Here is a 19,809-nt window from a genome sequence, read left to right as displayed (position 1 = left end):
ATTTTCAATAAAATTTCACATCTTGACTCTACATGTTTTCATTTGGTCAGTTTCTGTATCATATTACAGCTGAAGTTTACATATTATCCTAAATAAATGTTCGTTTTGATGTAAAATCTTTTTTTCAAATTCTATCATTCCTCTTATTTTTCCGCTTGCTGACTTAATTTCCCTTCATAATCTCAAGGCTAATTGAAAATATAAGACCCATGGTATTTTTTTCCTTCATCTTTTATCTTTTACCACGATTTAATTTCTCCATAAGCATCTATCATGTCTCCATAAGCTATAAATTTTTCATCATATTCTCAACCTAATGACTGTAAGGGAAATATTGGGGTGGGGGGTGGGGAGGAGGGCTTATTATTTTTCGTGTTGCTTCCCAAATTTTTAATAGCCAGTGATTGCATGATTCCCATTTCAAATGGTATTTCCTTTCCTCTAATTTTTCTCTGTCCCCAACCAATTATGTAGTCCTATTTCCAAATCTGCTGTCTCTAATCTTATTATCCTCTGGTTAGGATTCTCTATCCAGAATTTAAACCAGACCCGCAGCTTGATAATATAATATAATATAATATTGGGTACTGCTAATCATCTTCTTTTTTTCTCATCTTGCAGTAATTTAAACCTAATTCTTGGCTTTTTACCATTTCAGATGAATTTGTTTATCTGTTTCTGCCATCGTTTCGAATTTGTTTCTTATAATGAGTTACTGGTAGTAACATTTGAAATTAAAAGTTCAATTTTGGCAAAAAAAATCTTCCTAGCCATGTTTTTTTTAAAATCTAGTGCATCTTCACATATTCTCTCGTATAGTCATTGTATCTTCATTTAATAGTTACCTTTAATTGGCATCTTATTTTGTTCAGGCAAGTTTCTTCCTAAATATAAAACTTAAATTGATGTCACGTTGCAGCCAGTGATCCGATAAGAGCCTGCTGGATCAGACCAGAGTCCATCTAGTCCAGCACTCTGCTACTTGCAGTGGCTCACCAGGTGCCTTTGGGAGCTCACATGCAGGATGTGAAAGCAAGGGCCTTCTGCTGCTGCCGCTTTTGAGCACCTGATCTGCTAAGGCATTTGCAATCTGAGATCAAGGAGGATCAAGGATTGGTAGCCATAGATCGACTTCTCCTCCATAAATTTGCCCAAGCCCCTTTTAAAGCTATCCAGGTTAGTGGCCATCACCACCTCCTGTGGCAGCATATTCCAAACACCAATCACGTGTTGTGTGAAGAAATGTTTCCTTTTATTAGTCCTAATTCCTCCCCCCAACATTTTCAATGTATTCCCCCCGGTTTTAGTATTGTGAGAAAGAGAGAAAAATTTCCAAATCTTTCCATTTGTTCCTTTAAATATTTCATTGACAGTGTGCGTTTATAATTGTCAGGCTAGTTCTTATGTTCTTATGTTCTTATCTCCAGATATTTCCCAACCCAGAGCTTGCAACCATAGGTTCATTGGTGAGGAGCAATTGCTCTGTATTTCCTCAGAGATACTTTGGTTGTCTGTGGACTTTTGAATGCCCAATTTGAGCATGGGCTAGTCACCTGTGGCTGTTCTTCAGTGTTCTTGACCTCTACAAATGCAATCTAGTGTATATGTGGACATTTTTCAAACTGTTTTCGGTACTTTTGTGACTTGGAGCCATCTTTGAATCTGGACTCCATTGACCTCGCAGTTGTCTGCCAAATCGTGCTTCTGGAATGCTGACTTCCTTCTTTCGCCACACCTACTTACATACAGGAGTGTCCCTATGGTTATCAATGAAGCGTTTGTGAGGGTGTCAGTTTGTATCAAGAAAATGCTAGGGGGGACAGTGATAAACTCTCTGTCCCCTTTCCCAATCCAATCTGATAATGGATCCCTTTCTAGCTCAAAGTTTTGTGGGGGAGATGGCAGAGGCAAAAGTCACAAGAATAAAAGGGAGAAATGCACTCATGCCAGTTTTACTGACTTTTTTGTCTTGCACAGACCAGCTTTCCTGCATACTGACCTTTGCTTTTGTCTCCATGGTCATAGAACTTGTTTGACTCCTACAATCCATCTAAGGACTTAACTATACAGTCTGTCTGTCTGTCTGTCTGTCTGTCTGTCTGTCTGTCTGTCTGTCTGTCTGTTTATTTATTTGATTTTGTAGACCGCCTACTCCCCAAAGGGCTCTAGGCGATTCACAATACAATAACATAACACTGTCCTCATGTTCCACCTCCTTTCCTCCTGCCTCCCCCTCCCTCCCCTCCCCTGCCCTTCCCCCAAGGGTGGGTGGGCCACAGCCAGATGATGGGCCCTCTGTCCCCACCCTCACCTTTCCCCCTCCCCTCCCCTCTACTTCCCAACCCCTTCTCCCAAGAGTGTGTGGACTATGACCAGATGACAGACCCCTTCCCCATTTCCTAACCTTCTACCCAGGGTGGGTGGACCTCAACCAGATGATGGGCCCCCTCACTCTCCCTCCCTTTCTCCCCAGGATGGTTGGACTATGGCCAGATGATCGGTCCCTTCCCCCTCCCTATCCTTCCCCCCTTCTCCCCTCTTTTGTACTATCCAACCCACCACTTTAGATCCTCTGCCCAATTTTAGATCCTCTATTTATCCTTGTGAGAACCAGAGTGGTGTACTGGTTAAGAACAGTGGACTCTAATTTGGAGAACTGGGTTCAATTCTCTGTTCCTCCACATGAAGCCTACTGGGTGATCTTGGGCCTGGGTGGCTTCTGGTCCTATAGACCAGACATATTCTGGGAATTCTTTGTTTGGAATTTAATTCCCAGTCACGCACAGGCCTGATTCGGATCACAACCATGATGCACAGGGAGAAGGAATTAGGCCTCATCCCACCATTGCAATTTTTCCAACTGGAAACATTCCCCCAGAGCTGCTGTTTAATTTTGTGTACTGATAGGCTGCCCTGACCTGGATAGCCCAATCCCATCAGATCTTGAAAGCTAAGCAGTGTCAGCCCTAATTAGTACTTGGATGAGAGACCACTAAGGAAGTCCAGGGTTGCTTTGCAGAGGCAGGCAATGACGAACCATCTCTATTTGTTTCTTGCCTTGAAGACCCCATGGGGTTGCCACTAGTCAACTGTGGCTTGATGGCACTTTCCACCACCGTTGATAGGCTGCAGATCCGATCCCCCTTTGGGGCCAAGAGCAATTCTATGGGGTCTTTTCAGTTCAGGAAAAGACACCGCCTCTTCTCCCTGTGTAGCATGATCTTGATCCAGATCTAGATCAAACTTGCATATTTCTGAGGCACTTGCAACACCTTTGGCATGCAGATGAGATACAATATGGATTTAGGGTTGCCGACCTCTAGGTGGTGGCTGGAGACCTCTTGGGATTACAACCAACGCTCTCTGTAAGCTGCACATGTGCGTGGCCATACAGCCACTGTATCGGGCCTGCGCAAATAAGGGGGGGGGAGCTTTCCTGGGAAGTTCAGTTCCACGCAGCATTTTCAGACTGCCGCGCAACACTGGGAAAGCTTAGAGTGGGAGTGTCCAACTCTGGCGCTTCAGATGTTCATAGACTACAATTCCCATCAGCCCCTTGATGACAGCAGGGGCTGCTGGGAATTGTAGTCTATGAACATCTGAAGTGCCAGAGTTGGACACCCCTGGCTTAGAGGGACCATTGATTACAAGTAATCTCCAGGCAACAGAGATCCTTTCACCTGAAGAAAATGGCCACTTTGGAACTCTTTACACCCATTCATGTTCCTCCTTCCCCCAAATTGTGCCCTTCTCAGGGGGCTCCACCCAGAGGTGGGATCCAGCAGGTTCTCACCAGTTCCCGAGAGTGGGTTACTAATTATTTGTGTGTGCCGAGAGGGGGTTACTAATTGGATCCGCTTTTCCATCCCCACGCCCTCGCCTCCCTGAGAGGCATACTGCCTTTGAACGTGAAGGTTCCATATAGCAATTGTGACTAATAATGTCACTCCCTGAACTGGGGTAATCCCTTTCAGGTACTGCAATTCATTGATTCTCAGCCTTTCGTACCTTTTATCTCACCAGTCTCTATCAAAGAACCTGTGTGTTTCACCATTGCTGTGTTCAGATTTGTGAGTTGGGGCATTTTCTGTAATGTGATGATGATTTAGAAATGACCTGGTGCAAAAAACATTTTTGGGGTCGTGGTGGGGTGGCTGCCCATGGGGGGGGCATCCAACTCAGGTTTTGCCCAGGGCTCAGGTTTGCCTAGGTATGCCTCTGCCCCCTTTGCTGAGTGGGGGCTGGCGAGGGAACCTGTTACTAAAATTTTTGGATCCCACCACTGGCTCCACCCCCACAAATCTCCAAGTATTTCCTGCCCCGGAGCTGGCAACCCCGTCTCGGCTGATTGAATCAAGTAATTATTCCAGGAAAAAATTAGTTTACCTTCTGCTTTTGCTTGAGTGTATGGGGGGACCAAACTGCTGTGACCCCTTCAGCTTCAAAAATCCGTGCCATTTCTGCTCACTTTGAAGCAAAACATATTAGACGTTTGGCTGTGCAAAGGGAGGCCTGGAAGATGATCGTTTTGTATCAAGAGTACAGTGTGTTGATTTTAAAAGCGTGCACACAGCCCTCGTATCCCCGTGACTGTAAACATATGTGCCTTAAGAATGTAAATCTGAGGCTTAAAAATACATCTTCGTTGCTCCATCCATATAGCTTGCGCCTCTTGTAACCTTGTAAAGCTGTCAGTCTTCGGACATTTTGCATACTGAAGAAAAATCACTGTTGTGCCTGGGGCAAGGAACATGAATGTTGCAATCTTGGCCACTCCTCCAGTGAGAAGAGAAAAAACGTACATAGAGCTCGATTCCCACACAGCCAAGAGGCTGTACAGCTGAGACTCCAAGCTCTGTAGAGTACGGATTTCCCTTTCTGCTCCTGGCTGAGTTCGTTTCTCTGGGGACTCGCTTCCCGCCTGGATTTAATGAATTAACTGAGAACTGTCTTACCAACTCTAGGCTTTCGTTTCCTTATCCAGGAAGCTAGCCAGAGCCAACATGGATTCAGACAGACTTCTTTTCTCCAGAATAGTAAGTGCTGTGGTTCCAACCTTATTCTTACACCTGTTTGTATCTGAGTTGCCTTTACATAAATGTAATATATGCATGTATATGTGCCTGTCACACACCACTGTGGGGGATTTTTCATTTTACGGGCAAAGTCAGGCAGAGTCTTTGTACGATCATAAAATTAACAATAACTAGTTGTGTTGCTCTCCAGACGACTGCTAAAAACCTCTCAAGCAGAGACGTGTCACTTGTATTGTTCTCCCCATTGTGGAGTTACAGAGATAGTTGAGAAGGATTTTTTTGTAATGCCTGTCAAAGTGTACATTGGTCGAACTTGCTGGAGCTGTATTGTTGTTATCAGGCTGGTCGTATGACGCAAAGGAGCTGAGTGTGAAAAAAGCACACACCCCTCTTCCGAAGGTAAACGCAGGCATTAGCGATTCACACCTGTGGAACTGGTCAGAGAGTTTCTGTGGTTTCTCAATGTCAGGTAGAGAAGTGTCGGAGGAGTTATGGCTCATACAGCATCTGTTTGGCGGTATAGCCTGAAAGGTTCCCGGTTTGGTCCGCGCTGCCTCCATTTAAAGGATCAGGGAGTAGGTGATACGAAAAAAAGCAAACTTTTAAAATCTGAAACCCTGGAGAGCTGCTGCAGCCTGAGTGGGAAAGCTGACCTTGATGGAGGGTTGGTCTGATTCGTGTGTTCATGTGTGTTCATGCGTGACGTACGGATAGGTGCACAAAAGCACATAGACTTGTGGGGTATTTCTTTCTCCGAAACAGAAATAATCGATCGAGTCTACAATCTAAAATGGCCAGCGCCAAAACACTTCTGAAGAGCCAGTGTGGCGTCGTTGTTGTTTGAGTGTCGGGCTAGGATCTGGGAGACTCGGGTTCAAATCTCCACCTGTGCCCTGGTAGCGTGCTGGGAGATCTTGGCCCAGTCGCACAATTTCAGCTTAACCTGCCTACAGGGTGACTGTTGTGAGGATAAAAGGGAGGAGAGGAGAATTGTGTGTGAGCTGCTTGGGTTCACGTTGGAGAGAAAAACGAGGTATGAAGGATATAAGGAAAGGAAGGAAGGAAGGAAGGAAGCAAGCAAGCAAGCAAGCAAGCAAGCAAGCAAGCAAGCAAAGGGAAAGCAAAAGGGAGCGAACATCGGGAGTGTATGAAAGCTTTTTGTGATCTACATGAAGCATGGCTCACAGATTCACCTCCGGTCCTGTCATGCAGGTGGCTGCTGTGGACTTCTGGGTAAAACTTGATTCCCAAATAGAAGGCTCAATTCAGAGGAGGACTTGCAGTACCTGCCTCCCATGGCATTTCCCTGACCTTAAGCAGGCCCAGGGAGTCTGTTTTGCCCCACTGGTAGCTACATGAGTACTTGATGCGCGTCAGCCCCCTCTCCCCCGTGTGTCGTGACTGCAGTCTTAGTAAGGGACCCCCACGCCTTGAAATCAGGCGTCACTCAGTTTCAGCCCAGGAAGTATTCTTGTATTTGTTTTTGCTTTTCGCGAAAGCTAAAACGGGTGGCCAGTCTGAGCAGAACTTTTGTGCCTTACTGATTTTTCACTGCTCAGGTAGCTTTTACCTGGACAGGTGTGCATGGCTATGCAGAACCAAACTTCGCCATGGTGTGCATAGACTGCTCGCCTGTCTGCTTTTGCTAATGTACTTGCTCTGGAAGGGCGTTAGTTGTCATGGAGGCTTTTTACTATGCTTCGCTGATCCCAGTGCCACATTTCAATTATAGCCAATGTTTCTTCTAAAGCATTTTGCATGCACATTATTAAAAAGAGAGATAAGCCGTGCATTGCTCATCCCCAACAAGGAGCACGTCCCATATTGTTTCCCGTGTGAAATCTTCACACGACAGTGGCTGGTGGTTAAGATTTCAGGATGGAAATTAACTGCAAATCCCTTTCTTTGCTGACATTATTCCAGGTGGGTGATTTTCTATCCAGAGTTCTTGGGTGTTCACTTGGAAGCACGGTTTGTCTTTTTTCTCTCTGTGCTAGGTCTGGTTCTCTGTGCGTCCATTGCTCTGATTAATCTATACGTGAATAAGACACACATAAATAGTACATGCATCCACAACCAACATTTATAGCCCTACTAATTCCAAAATTCACCAGCTTCTACTGCTGGAGTTTCTCAAGAGTGGCAGCAGCAAAATAAATAAATAAATAAAAACCCATTGGTTAGTGTACTGACTCTGAATGCAAGACACAAAGTGGGTGGGGTGGCCCTTGTATCCCTAACAGAGGAGACACTGGAAGTATAGAAGACATTTTTAAACTTATAGCAGCACATTCCAGGTAAAAGATATAAAATTCCAACTTGGAAATGGACACCAAGTTCCAGTTGCTTTCAAAATATTCTTTTATCTGGGATGCTTTTGCTATGGTTAGAATATTCCAAGTTGAATTAATGTTCATCCAGGGATGGTCGTGGCTCATTTTCCGGTCATTTCCAGATCGTCGTCTAATTACCCAGAACAAAACAAATGAAATAATAACGTGATGATGCTTTTGTCTAAGATTTAAAAAGGGCATTTGGTTCTCCCTCAAATACTCTCTGCCATGTCTGGGAGTTGTAATTGCTGATTGCAGTGTTGCAGACCATAAAAAAACCAAAACTCGATGCATGCTGTAGGCAACGTAGGGCTTATAATTACATTAGAGACTGATACGAACACAAGGCAATTTAAACCTCACCTGTTAAAAACTGCTCCAAAAGCACATCAACAAAACACACCATATCACTCCTTTCCCTTGTCAGAGTTGCATGCTTCATGTTTGCCTCATTGTGAGCCACAGTGGCTGGGGGTGCCGAGTGGGTTTGCACAACTGGGGGAAGGATAAATCACCCTTCTTCCCTACCTGTCTCTTCCCCTCTATAGATAACCTTCTCAGTTGCACCTTTCAGCCATTCCCAGACCAGCATCTGACAATGAACGTCTAGTTCAGCTTTTGCAAACTGGTGTTTGAAAATCCATGTTTCATTCAATTATATTTGACAGTGTACAGCTCTCGTGGCAAATTCACTCTTATTGGCCAAACTAGAATTGAGGCTGTGCAAAGTGGATTAGATGCAATCAGTGAACATATGGGATCCCCGTAATCCGCAGGTCTGGAGGTTCTGCCTAGGCTTGTGCTTGCTGTTCACGGGAAATGACTGGGAAGAAGAAGAAGAGTTTGGATTTATACCCCACCCTTTCTTTCCAGTAAGGAGACTCCAAGGGGCTTACAAACTCCTTTCCCTTCCTTTCCCCACAACAGACACCCTGTGAGGTAGGTAAGACTGAGAGAGTTCCAAAGAACTGTTGACTAGGCCAAGGCAGAGGTGGGATCCAGCAGGTTCTCACAGGTTCCTGAGAGTAGGTTACTAATTATTTGTGGGTGCAGAGAGGGGGGTTACTAATTGGTGATTTTGCCACGTGATTTTTGCCTTAGTTACGCCCCTCCTCCACTCCTCAGCAGTAGCGCGCAGAACTTGAAGCAGTCTAGCAGGAGGTGCACTGGTGTGCGTGGCAGCCTGCACCTGCATGCATTTGTTTCCCGCCCAAGGACCGGCGCAGTGGCTGCATCCTTGCCACAGCCCTGCCCAGGAATGCCCCGCCCCTGGAATGCCCGTCATGCCCCCGTCATGCCCCACCCATTCCCATTGGCGCTACGCCACTGTTTGAATCCCACCACCATGAGAATCTGTTACTAAAATTTTTGGATCCCACCAGTGGGCCAAGGTCACCCAGCAGGAATGTCTAGGAGTGTGGAAACAAATTTGGTTCACCAGAGAAGCTTCCGCCAGGAGTGAGGAATCAAATCTGGATCTCCAGATTAGCGTCTACCTGCTCTTAACCACTACACCAAGCTGCCTCCCTTAGGAAGCAGGGGGATGACTGAGAAGCCCATAATCTGTACAGACAGATTTTTATTTACTATCTCTGCTGCAGTGTTCCGCGAGAAAAAAATATCAGCTGGCCATATTTGGGTGGACCTTTAATGTGAAATTCTGCTCAGAAGCCTATTTGAAAAAAATGCAGCAGCAAAATGCAGTAGGCTATTTGAAAAAAATGCAGAAGTGTTTCTGCCATTCTAGTTTTGATCCTGCAGGCACAGAATATCCACTGGCTAAACAGTAGCACCCCAATCCAGTTGCACCTGAGATTTAGAAAGTTGTTCATGTGTGACTAGTCGCACCAAAAGGTGAATGGAGAAAAACCATTCCCGATACAATTAGCTAGCTCTCTTGAATTGCTCTGCGAATACTGGGTAACATGATTGGAAGGAAAAACTTATGAAATTTCTGCAGTCTGGGAAGGTGTTGGGAAATTTATTGTGTGGAAATAGGCAGGTGACGCTTTTAATTAACCTGATCAATAACATTCCATTAAGCCCCTGTTCGAAGAATAGGACATTTTTCTCCAGGCCTACTGGTACTGATAATGAGGGCTCAACTATATATGTTTGAGGACAGCAACAGTTCTACATCAATCGACTTGTTGGGCCTGCTTAAGGTTTGGACCCACTTAAGGTTTATGTCACTAGAGCAGGGGTCGGGAACCTTTAAGATCCAAAGAGCCATTTGGACCCATTTTCCACGGAAAAGAAAACACTTGGAGCCGCAAGGGAGTGGGTGGGGACAAGCGACTGGGCTCCGAGGACGCATCAGTGGCGAGGCCCCTTGCGAGGGGAGAGGCATGGCTTGGGCTGTCAGGATGCTGAGCAGTGCTGCCACAGGTGGGGGAACTGTAGTGCAGCTTGCTGTGCGTCGGGGCTTTGGAGCGCGTCCAAGAGCCCCGCGGAGCCCAACAAGGGCAGTCGCTGTGGAGCTTGGCCGAAAGGCCTCCCCCCCCAGCTCCACACTTCTTCTCGAGGCACCAGCAGGGCTGCAAGCATTGCTTCGGGCTGTCTCTCAGATGCAGCACCTCCTTTCTCTCTCCTCAACCCACATTGCTTGGAGCCCTGCAAGTGATCCCAAGGCACACTCGTCCGTCCTTGCTGGGAGGTCGGCGGGAAGGGCTGAGCAGGGATAGGGGTTGCCTGCACCTCCTGCTGCGGCCAGTGGGGCTTCCGTGGGGGGAGGAGGGGGGACCTGCCGAGGAAACGGTGGGTGCCAGCCGGCCTCTTTCCCTTCCCTCCGGGCGCGCGCGCACAGGGGCTGGAGGTTGCCTGCTCGGCTGGCTTCTCCTCCCTGCTCTGGCCCCCTCCCCTCTTCAATCTGGAGTACCGCCAGGTAGCTGAGGGGTGGGCTGGTGGTGGAGGGGAGGGAGGTGCCCCAGAAGCGGCGGCGGTGGCGGCAGCACTACTTTGCCATGTGAAGGACCAGGCTGGGCCGAGGCGTCTCCGCCTGCCAGCCTGCCCACCCCTACCTTTGCTGCCTCGCCTCCCCTCGGCCAGAGCTCCGGAGCGCGGAGCAGACCCGCCAGGAACCTCTCTTTTTCTGCCCGCCCCCTCGGCGGCATGCTGAGGGAGCGGTGTCTTCCCCCTCCCTTCCTTCTGCACAACCGGGCACTGCTCTCCACACCGCCCCAGGAGCCAGTTGTGGGGCTCGGCGTTGGCCACACTGGGGACGCGCGGCCGCCTCTCTCCCTGGCCCCCTCGTGTTGAGCGGCTAGCCACTAGCAGCTAGGGTCCCAAGGAGCCATAGAACAAGAACAAAAGAGCCGCATGCGGCTCGAGAGCCGCACGTTCCCGACCCCTGCACTAGAGGATAAAGAGGATTACCATCTTAGCATTATCTGTTAGTACTCAGATTTTAATTCTTATGTTATTTTAATTATGTTTGATATTTATTAATATATGGCTGTGTGTTTCTATGATTGTTAGCCACCATGAGCCCAACCTTGATCAGAAAAGGGTGGGTTAGAAATCCAATAAAATAAATGAATGAATACCCAGGTTTTTATTTCAAATGCTAGCTGTTTTTCACTTGTAAATGAAATGGGAGCCAGTGTAGCAAGGTATAAGGGCCCTGCGCTCCCTCCACGCCCCCTCCACACCCTTCCACACCCCCAAACCGGTGCGTGCCCGGTGCGTCGCGCCCCCTTCTCCCTTGGTGTTACGCCACTGCAGTGTAGTATAGTGGGGGACTGGGATATGGGGGACCCAGGTTTAAATCCTTACTACGCCAAGGAGCTTACTAGATAACTTTGGGTCAGAACATACTCTCAGTCTAACGTACCTCACAGGGTTGTTATTAGGCCACGTTGTTTTTGGGGTTTAGTTTTTAGGCAATAGTGTTTTTTGTAGTTATCCTACTTGGAAGAAAGTCGCCATCATAGTCATTAATGTTATTTATCATCAATTATATGTGTAGCTTGATTGAATTTGATTAGAGTTGATGATGTTGTATTGTGGATTTGCTATTTATTGTGCCATGTTCATTGCAGTTTGTAATGTTATGTTTTTGCTATGTTTCATACTGTTGTATAATGTTATGGTGTTGCTATGATCTTCTACTCATGGTTTTGTGATTATGATATTATGGTATTATGTTTATTGTTGCCATGTGTATTGTCCATGAGCTTGCTGTGCTGATGTTGTTATATTGCTGCTATGTAATGTTATAATGTTATATTGATGATGGTTTGATTATTGATATTGTTATTTGAAATACTGTTTGATACTGCTATATGTGTTATGTTATTGATGTATATTTTGTTGTGAACGGCCCTGAGCCTTTTGGGGGAGGGCAGTATATAAATTAAACTTTTCGAGTCTTCCAGTGGTTCCAGGGAGCATAATTCCCATCAGCCCCAATTGACCATGCTGGCAGGGGCTGATGGGAATTGTAGTCCATGAACATCTGGAGTGCCATAGGTTTGCCACCACTATTCTATTCTATTCTATTCTATTCTATTCTATTCTATAAAATGGAGGAGAAGACAACAGTGTTTGTCGTTTTGGGTTCCCACTACAGAGAAAGGCGAAGTGAATGAAGTTGGGGAGAAGAAAAATATGTTTGAGCTCTGTCAGAGGAAACTAAGGCCTAAAATCTTGGTCTGGCTTCAAAATACGAACTGCAGGCTGGTGCAGTCTCAGCCTTGTAGCTATACAAAAAAGAGACAGAGGTTTATTCTTTGAACTTCCACTGGATTTTCTATTTGAATTTAAAGGAATTGGGTTTTTTTGCTATTAAAACCAGCTGATGGCTTGAAAGATTAACTCCCTCATCATTTTCTGTACCGTTCTAAGGCAAACTGAGGCTCAGCGAGCTTGCGGTTTGCATGCTATAGAAGAAGAAGAAGAAAAGTTTGGATTTATATCCCCCCTTTCTCTCCTGCAGGAGGCTCAAAGGGGCTTACAATCTCCTTGCCCTTCCCCCCTCACAACAAACACCCTGTGAGGTGGGTGGGGCTGAGAGAGCTCAGAAGAGCTGTGACTAGCCCAAGGTCACCCAGCTGGCGTGTGTGGGAGTGTACAGGCTAATCTGAATTCCCCAGATAAGCCTCCACAGCTCAGGTGGCAGAGCTGGGAATCAAACCCGGTTCCTCCAGATTAGATACATGAGCTCTTAACCTCCTACGCCACTGCTGCTCCTACTAGCCCTACTAAAGCCCTCCTACTAGCCCTACTAAAGTTCATGATTTTTGTCTTGCCTGTTTAGACCTTTAGTGTAAGGCAGTTTCATGTGCCCACATTATGGAGCAGTGCTCATTGTTCAGAAGAATTATTCCTAGGAAGCCTTGAGGCAAACATGTTTGCCCTACAGTGGCTGGAAAACCCAGACCATATTCAGACATTATGGTCAACTGAATGCAGCCTTGATTTTTTTCTGCTACTGCTGCCATTGACGGTTGCTAGCAGTAGAACAATGGGCTATTTCAAGCAGACTCTGGTTAGTGTTCTTTGTTTGCTGAACTAACTACGGTATTGAAACTAACCATCAACACTAACCAGAGTCTGCTTGAAAGCCTCCCGTTGTCCACTACTAATAAGAGTCAACAATAGCTGGGGCAGCAAAATTATTTTGTTTCTTTGCAGTTGTAGTCTAGTGCCTAGGGCAATCCAACCGAACAAGCCAAGAGTAGAGAGGATCCCTGCATTAAGATATACCCACTGTAAAGAATTTTGAGAAACCATCAGATGGGATGTAACTCCTGCAGTAACAAGGGTGCTTTACTGCAGCAATCCGTTGTCAATTTCATTCTGCAAAATCAGCTTCCCTGGTCAATTTTGCTCCCTCCTAACTGTGGATGCATGGATCCATTCCGCACAGCCGAAATAAGACATCCTTGGGATGGTACAAAAAAGGTGTCCCGGGAAGGCACTCCGCAGAGTTTTCTTTTCAAGATATCCTCAAGATGCCTTATTTTAAGCTCAAGGCATCTTTTTTGGAGCATGCTTCAAAGTGCACCCCACCCCCCCAAGCTGCCTGCAAGAGTCAAGACGTCTCCTTCCTGGCAGTGTGGAGTGTACACAGTGGTGGGATCCAAAAATTTTAGTAACAGGTTTCCTCGCCAGCCCCCCCTCAGCAAAGGAGGCGGAGAAGTACCTAGACAAACCTGAGCCCTGGGCAAAACCTGAGTTGGATGCCCCCCCCCCCCCATGGGCAGCCACCCCACCACGACCCCCCCAAATTTTTTTGCACCAGGTCTAAATCATCATCACATTATAGAAAATGCCCCAACTCACAAATCTGAACACAGCAATGGTGAAACACACAGGTTCTTTGATAGAGACTGGTGAGATAAAAGGTACGAAAGGCTGAGAATCCATGAATTGCAGTACCTGAAAGGGATTAACCCAGTTCAGGGAGTGACATTATTAGTCGCAATTGCTATATGGAACCTTCACGTTCAAAGGCAGGATGCCTCTCGGGGAGGCGAGGGCGTGGAGATGGAAAAGCGGACCCAATTAGTAACCCCCTCTCAGTACACACAAATAATTAGTAACCCACTCTTGGGATCTGGTGAGAACCTGCTGGATCCCACCTCTGAGTGTACAGCTCAGGAGGTGTCTTATTTTTCCCACCCGAACGTTTTGTTCTGTGGTCAGTTTCACCTGCAGTTTGCGCCCCACAGTTTGCGTGCAGCTGAAGGGTTTCTTCCTGCTGCCATTTGCTAAAGGTGGCCCCATGATATTTGTTCTGCAGGCTTCGATCCTGGGCCCCTTTTTAGCCCGAAAAGTACATAGTTGTACTCAGCTGGTCCTGCCGATTCCGGCAATATATAGTTTTCCTTTTTTAAAAAAATTTTTGGAGGAGCTATCTTTGGAGAAATGCAGACATGCAGAAGAGAACCTTAGCCTCTCAGAGGACTCCCATTGAAAAAGCATTTTCTCTTTTTAAGACATCCCACATTTTCTTTTTTTAAGACATTGCAATAGAGAAAAACATTTAAAAATTCATTTCAAAAATGGAAGATGAGGAGAAGTAGAAAATGGCTGAAGGGGAGGGTTGTTCTTCTATGTCACAGGTGACATCCCACCACAATTAGGAATCATATGTTTTCAGCAGTAGCATGTGGAATAATGCACCTAAAGAGACAAGTGGGAAAACAATTGGGGGAGGGGAATGGAGGTGTATGGAATGATTTCACAGAAAACTTTTCCAAGACACAAGGTCTGACCACTGGGGAAATCTGTGGTGAACTGTGCATTCAGAAAAGGCCTTAGTTTGGATTCCCTCTCATGAGCTAGAGCAGGGGTCTGCAACCAGCGGCTCCGGAGCCGCATGCGGCTCTTTCAGCCTTATACTGTGGCTCTGCGTGGCCTGGAGGTTGGATAGTAGCATGGGCATGTCCCCCCAGGAAAGGTGAGTGGAGGGGCCAAATTGGAGGCGACTCCGTGTGGAGCCACCTCTCCGACTCGGTAGATCTTTGGGGCCATGGAAAATGGGTCCAAATGGCTCTTTGGGTGGTAAAGGTTGCTGACCCCTGAGCTAGAGTGAATTGAGCAGCAATATTAGATGTTCTAAATCAGGGGTAGGGAACCTGCGGCTCTCCAGATGTTCAGGAACTACAATTCCCATCAGCCTCTGTCAGCATGGCCAATTGGCCATGCTGGTAGGGGCTGATGGGAATTGTAGTTCCTGAACATCTGGAGAGCCGCAGGTTCCCTACCCCTGTTCTAAATCAAAGTTTAATTACACTGTGATAGCTGAATACAGTCTGGCTGATTTTTTTACCTGTGTGACTATGTCACCTTGCATCTTCATTCTCAAAAAACAAGGTGGGATTTAAAAAAAAACTTAAAAAAAATGCATTAAACATCCCAAACACAACATTCATATCCCACTGTGCTTCAAACACAACATTTATCCACGGGGTTAGCTCACACATTCTGCTGTATATCAACAGGTGAGAGATTAACCGTGACAATTGGCATTTATACTGGCCTTAGAGAATTCTTGGCATTATGCAGTCATTAAGCTCGGCAATGCTTACCACAGCGTTTAGCAAGTCAACGTTACTATGTTTTGCAGAATTGGGGTTGGTGGGTAAGGCTGGAAAATATGGGTTGCTCTTCCATTAATGGATTTAGAAAGGTATCTGCTTAAGGAATCTATTGAAAGTTACCTCCATTTACTTCTGCGGATTTGTAACGGTTAAGGACTGCACGGAAAATCGCCTCCACAAACTTGAATGGGTTTGGGGGGATGTAATTGTGTTTAGGACGGCACGGCTAGTGAGTGTGTGGCTGAGGCAAGATTTGAACTGGAATTTCCTGGTGTTCATTTCAGTCACTGACTTACCTTGCTGCACTTCACACTCTTGTATGAGATTCTGTGCAGATATGGGAGCGATTCAGCCCTTTACTTTTTCAATTCGTGCACGTTCCCATACAAAGCTCCATCATCTCCTTTTCCTTGGCCTGTCCCTGAACACAGGATTCCCAGTTTCCGAATGCCACAAGCTTCTGTCTGCCTGATTTGAAAGGAAGGGACCTTTAATGCCTAAACAAGGCTAAGGCACACCCTTGCCCAGGGCAACTGCGTGGACTGCTACACAACCCAAGCAAGTCTAAGCAGTGAGCAATGTCTGGCATGCATGCGTGCGTGCGAATGCCTTTCGTTTTGGCACCAGTGCCTGATAAAACCGATACCTCATTGCGCCATGGGGCGTCCCAGTGCTTGCGGAACACGCCCTCGGAAAACTAGGTGTGAGGATTAGCAGCAGCCATTAAGTTAGAGAACCCATAAGCGCAAGGAGAGCCCATGGCAGAGGGCATTTAGACGGATTTAAAAAACTGGGGATAGGTTTACAGTCTGGAGAGCTAGGAAAATCAAGTAACAAGTGTGTTTTGTTGTTTGAACGTGATGTCGAACTGGGAGGTTTGCGTTGATTTTGCAAGCATCCTATTCTGACAAGACAGCCTGATGTAGCAGGTGCGGAGTTGGGCATGAAAGAACAGGAATCAATTTTGAAGCCACTGAGATAGCAGCATCCAGTGTGAGCTCAGGTTTCGAAGTGCCAGCAGGTATCAGGCAGTAGCTGCCTTAGAGGCAGAGGTGGGATCCAACCAGTTCTCACCACTTCTCTAGAAGTGGTTACTAATTTTTTCTGAGTGCCGAGAAGGGGTTACTAAAGCAACCTCCCTGCCCAATAGGGACTGGAGGTGCGTGTGCTTTTACAGCGCCACTGTTTGAATCCTGAATTTCACCATCGGAACCTGTTATTAAAATTTTTGGATCCCACCACTGCTTAGAGGGTAGATAATTAAAAAAACAGAGTTCATTGCCATTTGCCAGCACATCTTTTTTTTCTCAGATGCTGTTCGTTTCCAGGCTTCTGTTTTGACAGCAAAGAACAGGAGACAGATTTGATATAGACACCTGAAGTGGCAAACTGGTTCTCAAAATATATGAAGCAGTATGTGAATGAATTGGGGGAACCTGGTTCGGGTTGATTTGCCCTAGCCCCGCATGGTAACCATTTTGGGATTGTTCCCCTCCCCAATGAGAGCAATTTTGATCTACCCTCTGCCTTACCCGAAATTCTGGAAATGCTCCCAGGTTCAACGAAGTCATGGACCTCTGATTTAGTGTATGAAAAGGAACAGTTTCTTCTCATGCTTCCTCATTAAGTTGGAATTCCTTTAACAACTTGGGAGACCATGAATGGTAGCTTTCCAAATTTTGAAATGACCAACAGTGTTTTAAGATCACTCCCACGTTGCTGGAGAAATACATACCTGTGTTGCATTTTGCAATCGAGACCTTTTTTCACATGCACAGCTGACCGCAGATTTTCTCAGTGGTTAAATCTTGCCTTGGAAACCTTTTCTGTGAAATCATTTTGCGAACACCCTTTCCCCCTGTCACTGGCCGATTACACACAGCAGGCAGCTCCCTGCCCTCCCCCCCACTCTGGCTCATAAAATTGCGCCAGTCATAAAATCTCGCTTTCCCTGTGGAAAGTGGGAAGTACATGCGGGGCAAGAAGAAGCACATTTGGACAAGAAATCTTGCCCTAATGCACCTCCTCTCTTCGCACACTGCAAAGAGGAAGTGCATCGGTATAAGATTTCTTGCCCCGACGCATTTCCAGTCCCACCGCGTGCCAGAGCACCAGTGAGTAGTTAATATTTTGTGGGTTTTTTCCAATTGTCTTTTCTGTTGCATTTTTTCCACACACTGCTGTGAAAAGAAGAGAAGAAGAAGAGTTTGGATTTATATCCCCCCTTTTCTCTTCTGTAGGAGACTCAAAGGGGCTTACAATCTCCTTTCCCTTTCCACCCTGCACAACAAACACCCTGTGAGGTGGGTGCGGCTGAGAGAGCTCCGAAGAACTGTGACTAGCCCAAGGTCACCCAGCTGGCGTGTGTGGGAGTGCGCAGGCTAATCTGAATTCCCCAGATAAGCCTCCACAGCTCAAGCGGCAGAGCGGGGAATCAAACCCGGTTCCTCCAGATTAGAATGCACCTGCTCTTAACCACTATGCCCTTCTGCTCCTAAAACATATTATTCCTGATGGTGGTGACGGGATGACATATTATTCCTGATGGTGACGGGATGACATCCATGATGTCGAAGATCAAGTTTCCCCCCCTTTTTCTTTTGTGCAGATGCACTAGCTCAGGGGTAGGGAACCTGCGGCTCTCCAGATGTTCAGGAACTACAATTCCCATCAGCCCCTACCAGCATGGCCAATTGGCCATGCTGACAGAGGCTGATGGGAATTGTAGTTCCTGAACATCTGGAGAGCCGCAGGTTCCCTACCCCTGCACTAGCTTTATTGTTCACTTACATTTTGAAGCAGCAATTCAAAAATGTTTCGGCCTCCATTTCTACTATTGAGAACTACCAACCCAAAATGGAAGCCAAAACGACTCCTGGAGCAGGTGCCATCACGTGAACACACGAAGAGCCACATTTTCTGGTCATACTTGATCTGGATTAATGCTCAATTGTTACTGCAGCAGTCCCTGATTACTTGCAGTGATTATGCCCAGTACTCTTTTCAGTCATCCCCAGCTTCAAAATCGCCATCTGCCCTGATGTTACATCGGTTGTTCAATATGAAATTGACAAAACTGATCCAATCAAGCTGGTTTGTGTCTGTGCCCTAACACTACATCACTAATGCAATATGACAAAGAGAAAAAATGTTTTAAAATCCTTTTGAAAATGGAGGGTGAGGGGGAGTTGAAAAAGGGCGCAGGGGAGGTTGGGCAACTACATGGGTGCATGGGTAAGGACCAGGTGAAGTGAAGAAATAAAGACTGTCAACATCATTGCACGCTCAAGAGAAACTGACCTGGAAACATTTTTTAAAAATCATGTTACAAGTGCTCAGGAAAACAATGGAGGAAAAATGAAAGGAAAACATTTCCTGAAAAAGGAAAAAAAAACGTGGGAAATTTAAAGGGGGGGGGGAATGTAGCATTTGGTAACAAGATACACAGTAAAATGTGGGAAAGGCCCTAGACTAACCTTAGGCTGTTTTCACTCATGCTTCGTCCAGCCCTTTTTCGGTAGCAGATCTTATTTGATTCACGACTGATTTTTTTGATGAAATGGATAAGACTTTTCTATGTCAGTTTCACTGGAGAAGAGGTAGTATGAACGAAGAGTTTCACATTGTCAGTCTATTTCTTTTAATCCCTCCCCCCAACTCAAAGACCTTTACTGAAGGGAATGATAGTGAAATTTAACACAAGGGGGGAAAAATACCCTGCTGAAGTTTGTAATGTGAAAACTGAAGGAAGGGGAAGGAGAGAGGGAATTCCCCAGTGATCATTAAAGTGCTTGAAAATTCTGGCCATAACATTACTTATTATTAAATTATTGGGGTAGCTGTAGCTGCATAGTCCAGGAATGGGGTGACTGATGACAAAGAGCTATTTGGTAGAGACCGGGGGTGGTGGCCTTCCCCTTTTCCCACTTTACCATGTCTTGGTTCCAAATAGGGTTACCAACCAATTCTTCTTTGAACCATTTGTTCTCGAATTAAGTTTTTGCAGTACAAACTTTTAAGAGGCCCTGGCCAGGATAGCTAGCTCAATTGTATGCAGATGTTGAAACCGAAGCATGTTGTCCCTAGTTTGTATTTGGATAGAAGACTACCAAGGAAGACCAAGATTGCTACACAATGTCAGGCAGTGACAAACCACCTCTGTCTCTTGCCTTGAAAACCCAATAGGGTCACTGCAAGTTGTCTGTGATTTGGTGGCACTTTCCACCAATTTTCCCAATTTTCATTCCCCGTCGCGGTCTGAACTTGTAAGTTCAAGATTTTTATTTGCAGATTTTTCAAACGTACGTGGAAAGATCTGTCAGCAGTGTGTTAGAATGCATAAAAGTCCAACGATCATGCCTTGATTTTGCTGGTACCATCCCAATGTCCCAC

At 46.1% G+C, this 19,809-nt stretch overlaps 1 protein-coding gene across 2 annotated transcripts in view; it reads left to right on the top strand.

Annotated features, from left to right (window-relative positions):
• The window catches only part of PRLR (prolactin receptor), a 199,551-nt gene that overhangs the window by 50,400 nt on the left and 129,342 nt on the right, over window positions 1-19,809 (top strand). Inside the window, exon 2 of one of the 2 annotated variants that reach the window (XM_048503794.1) lies at window positions 4,985-5,036. The exons of the other annotated variant lie outside the window; for it this stretch is intronic. The gene's annotated coding sequence lies outside the window, so the exon portion shown is untranslated. The remainder of the gene's footprint in view (window positions 1-4,984; window positions 5,037-19,809) is intronic. 2 annotated transcript variants of the gene reach the window in all.

This window comes from Sphaerodactylus townsendi, linkage group LG07 (assembly GCF_021028975.2).
Source record: "Sphaerodactylus townsendi isolate TG3544 linkage group LG07, MPM_Stown_v2.3, whole genome shotgun sequence".
NCBI lineage: Eukaryota > Metazoa > Chordata > Lepidosauria > Squamata > Sphaerodactylidae > Sphaerodactylus > Sphaerodactylus townsendi.
This window is presented reverse-complemented; position numbering and strand designations above follow the sequence as displayed.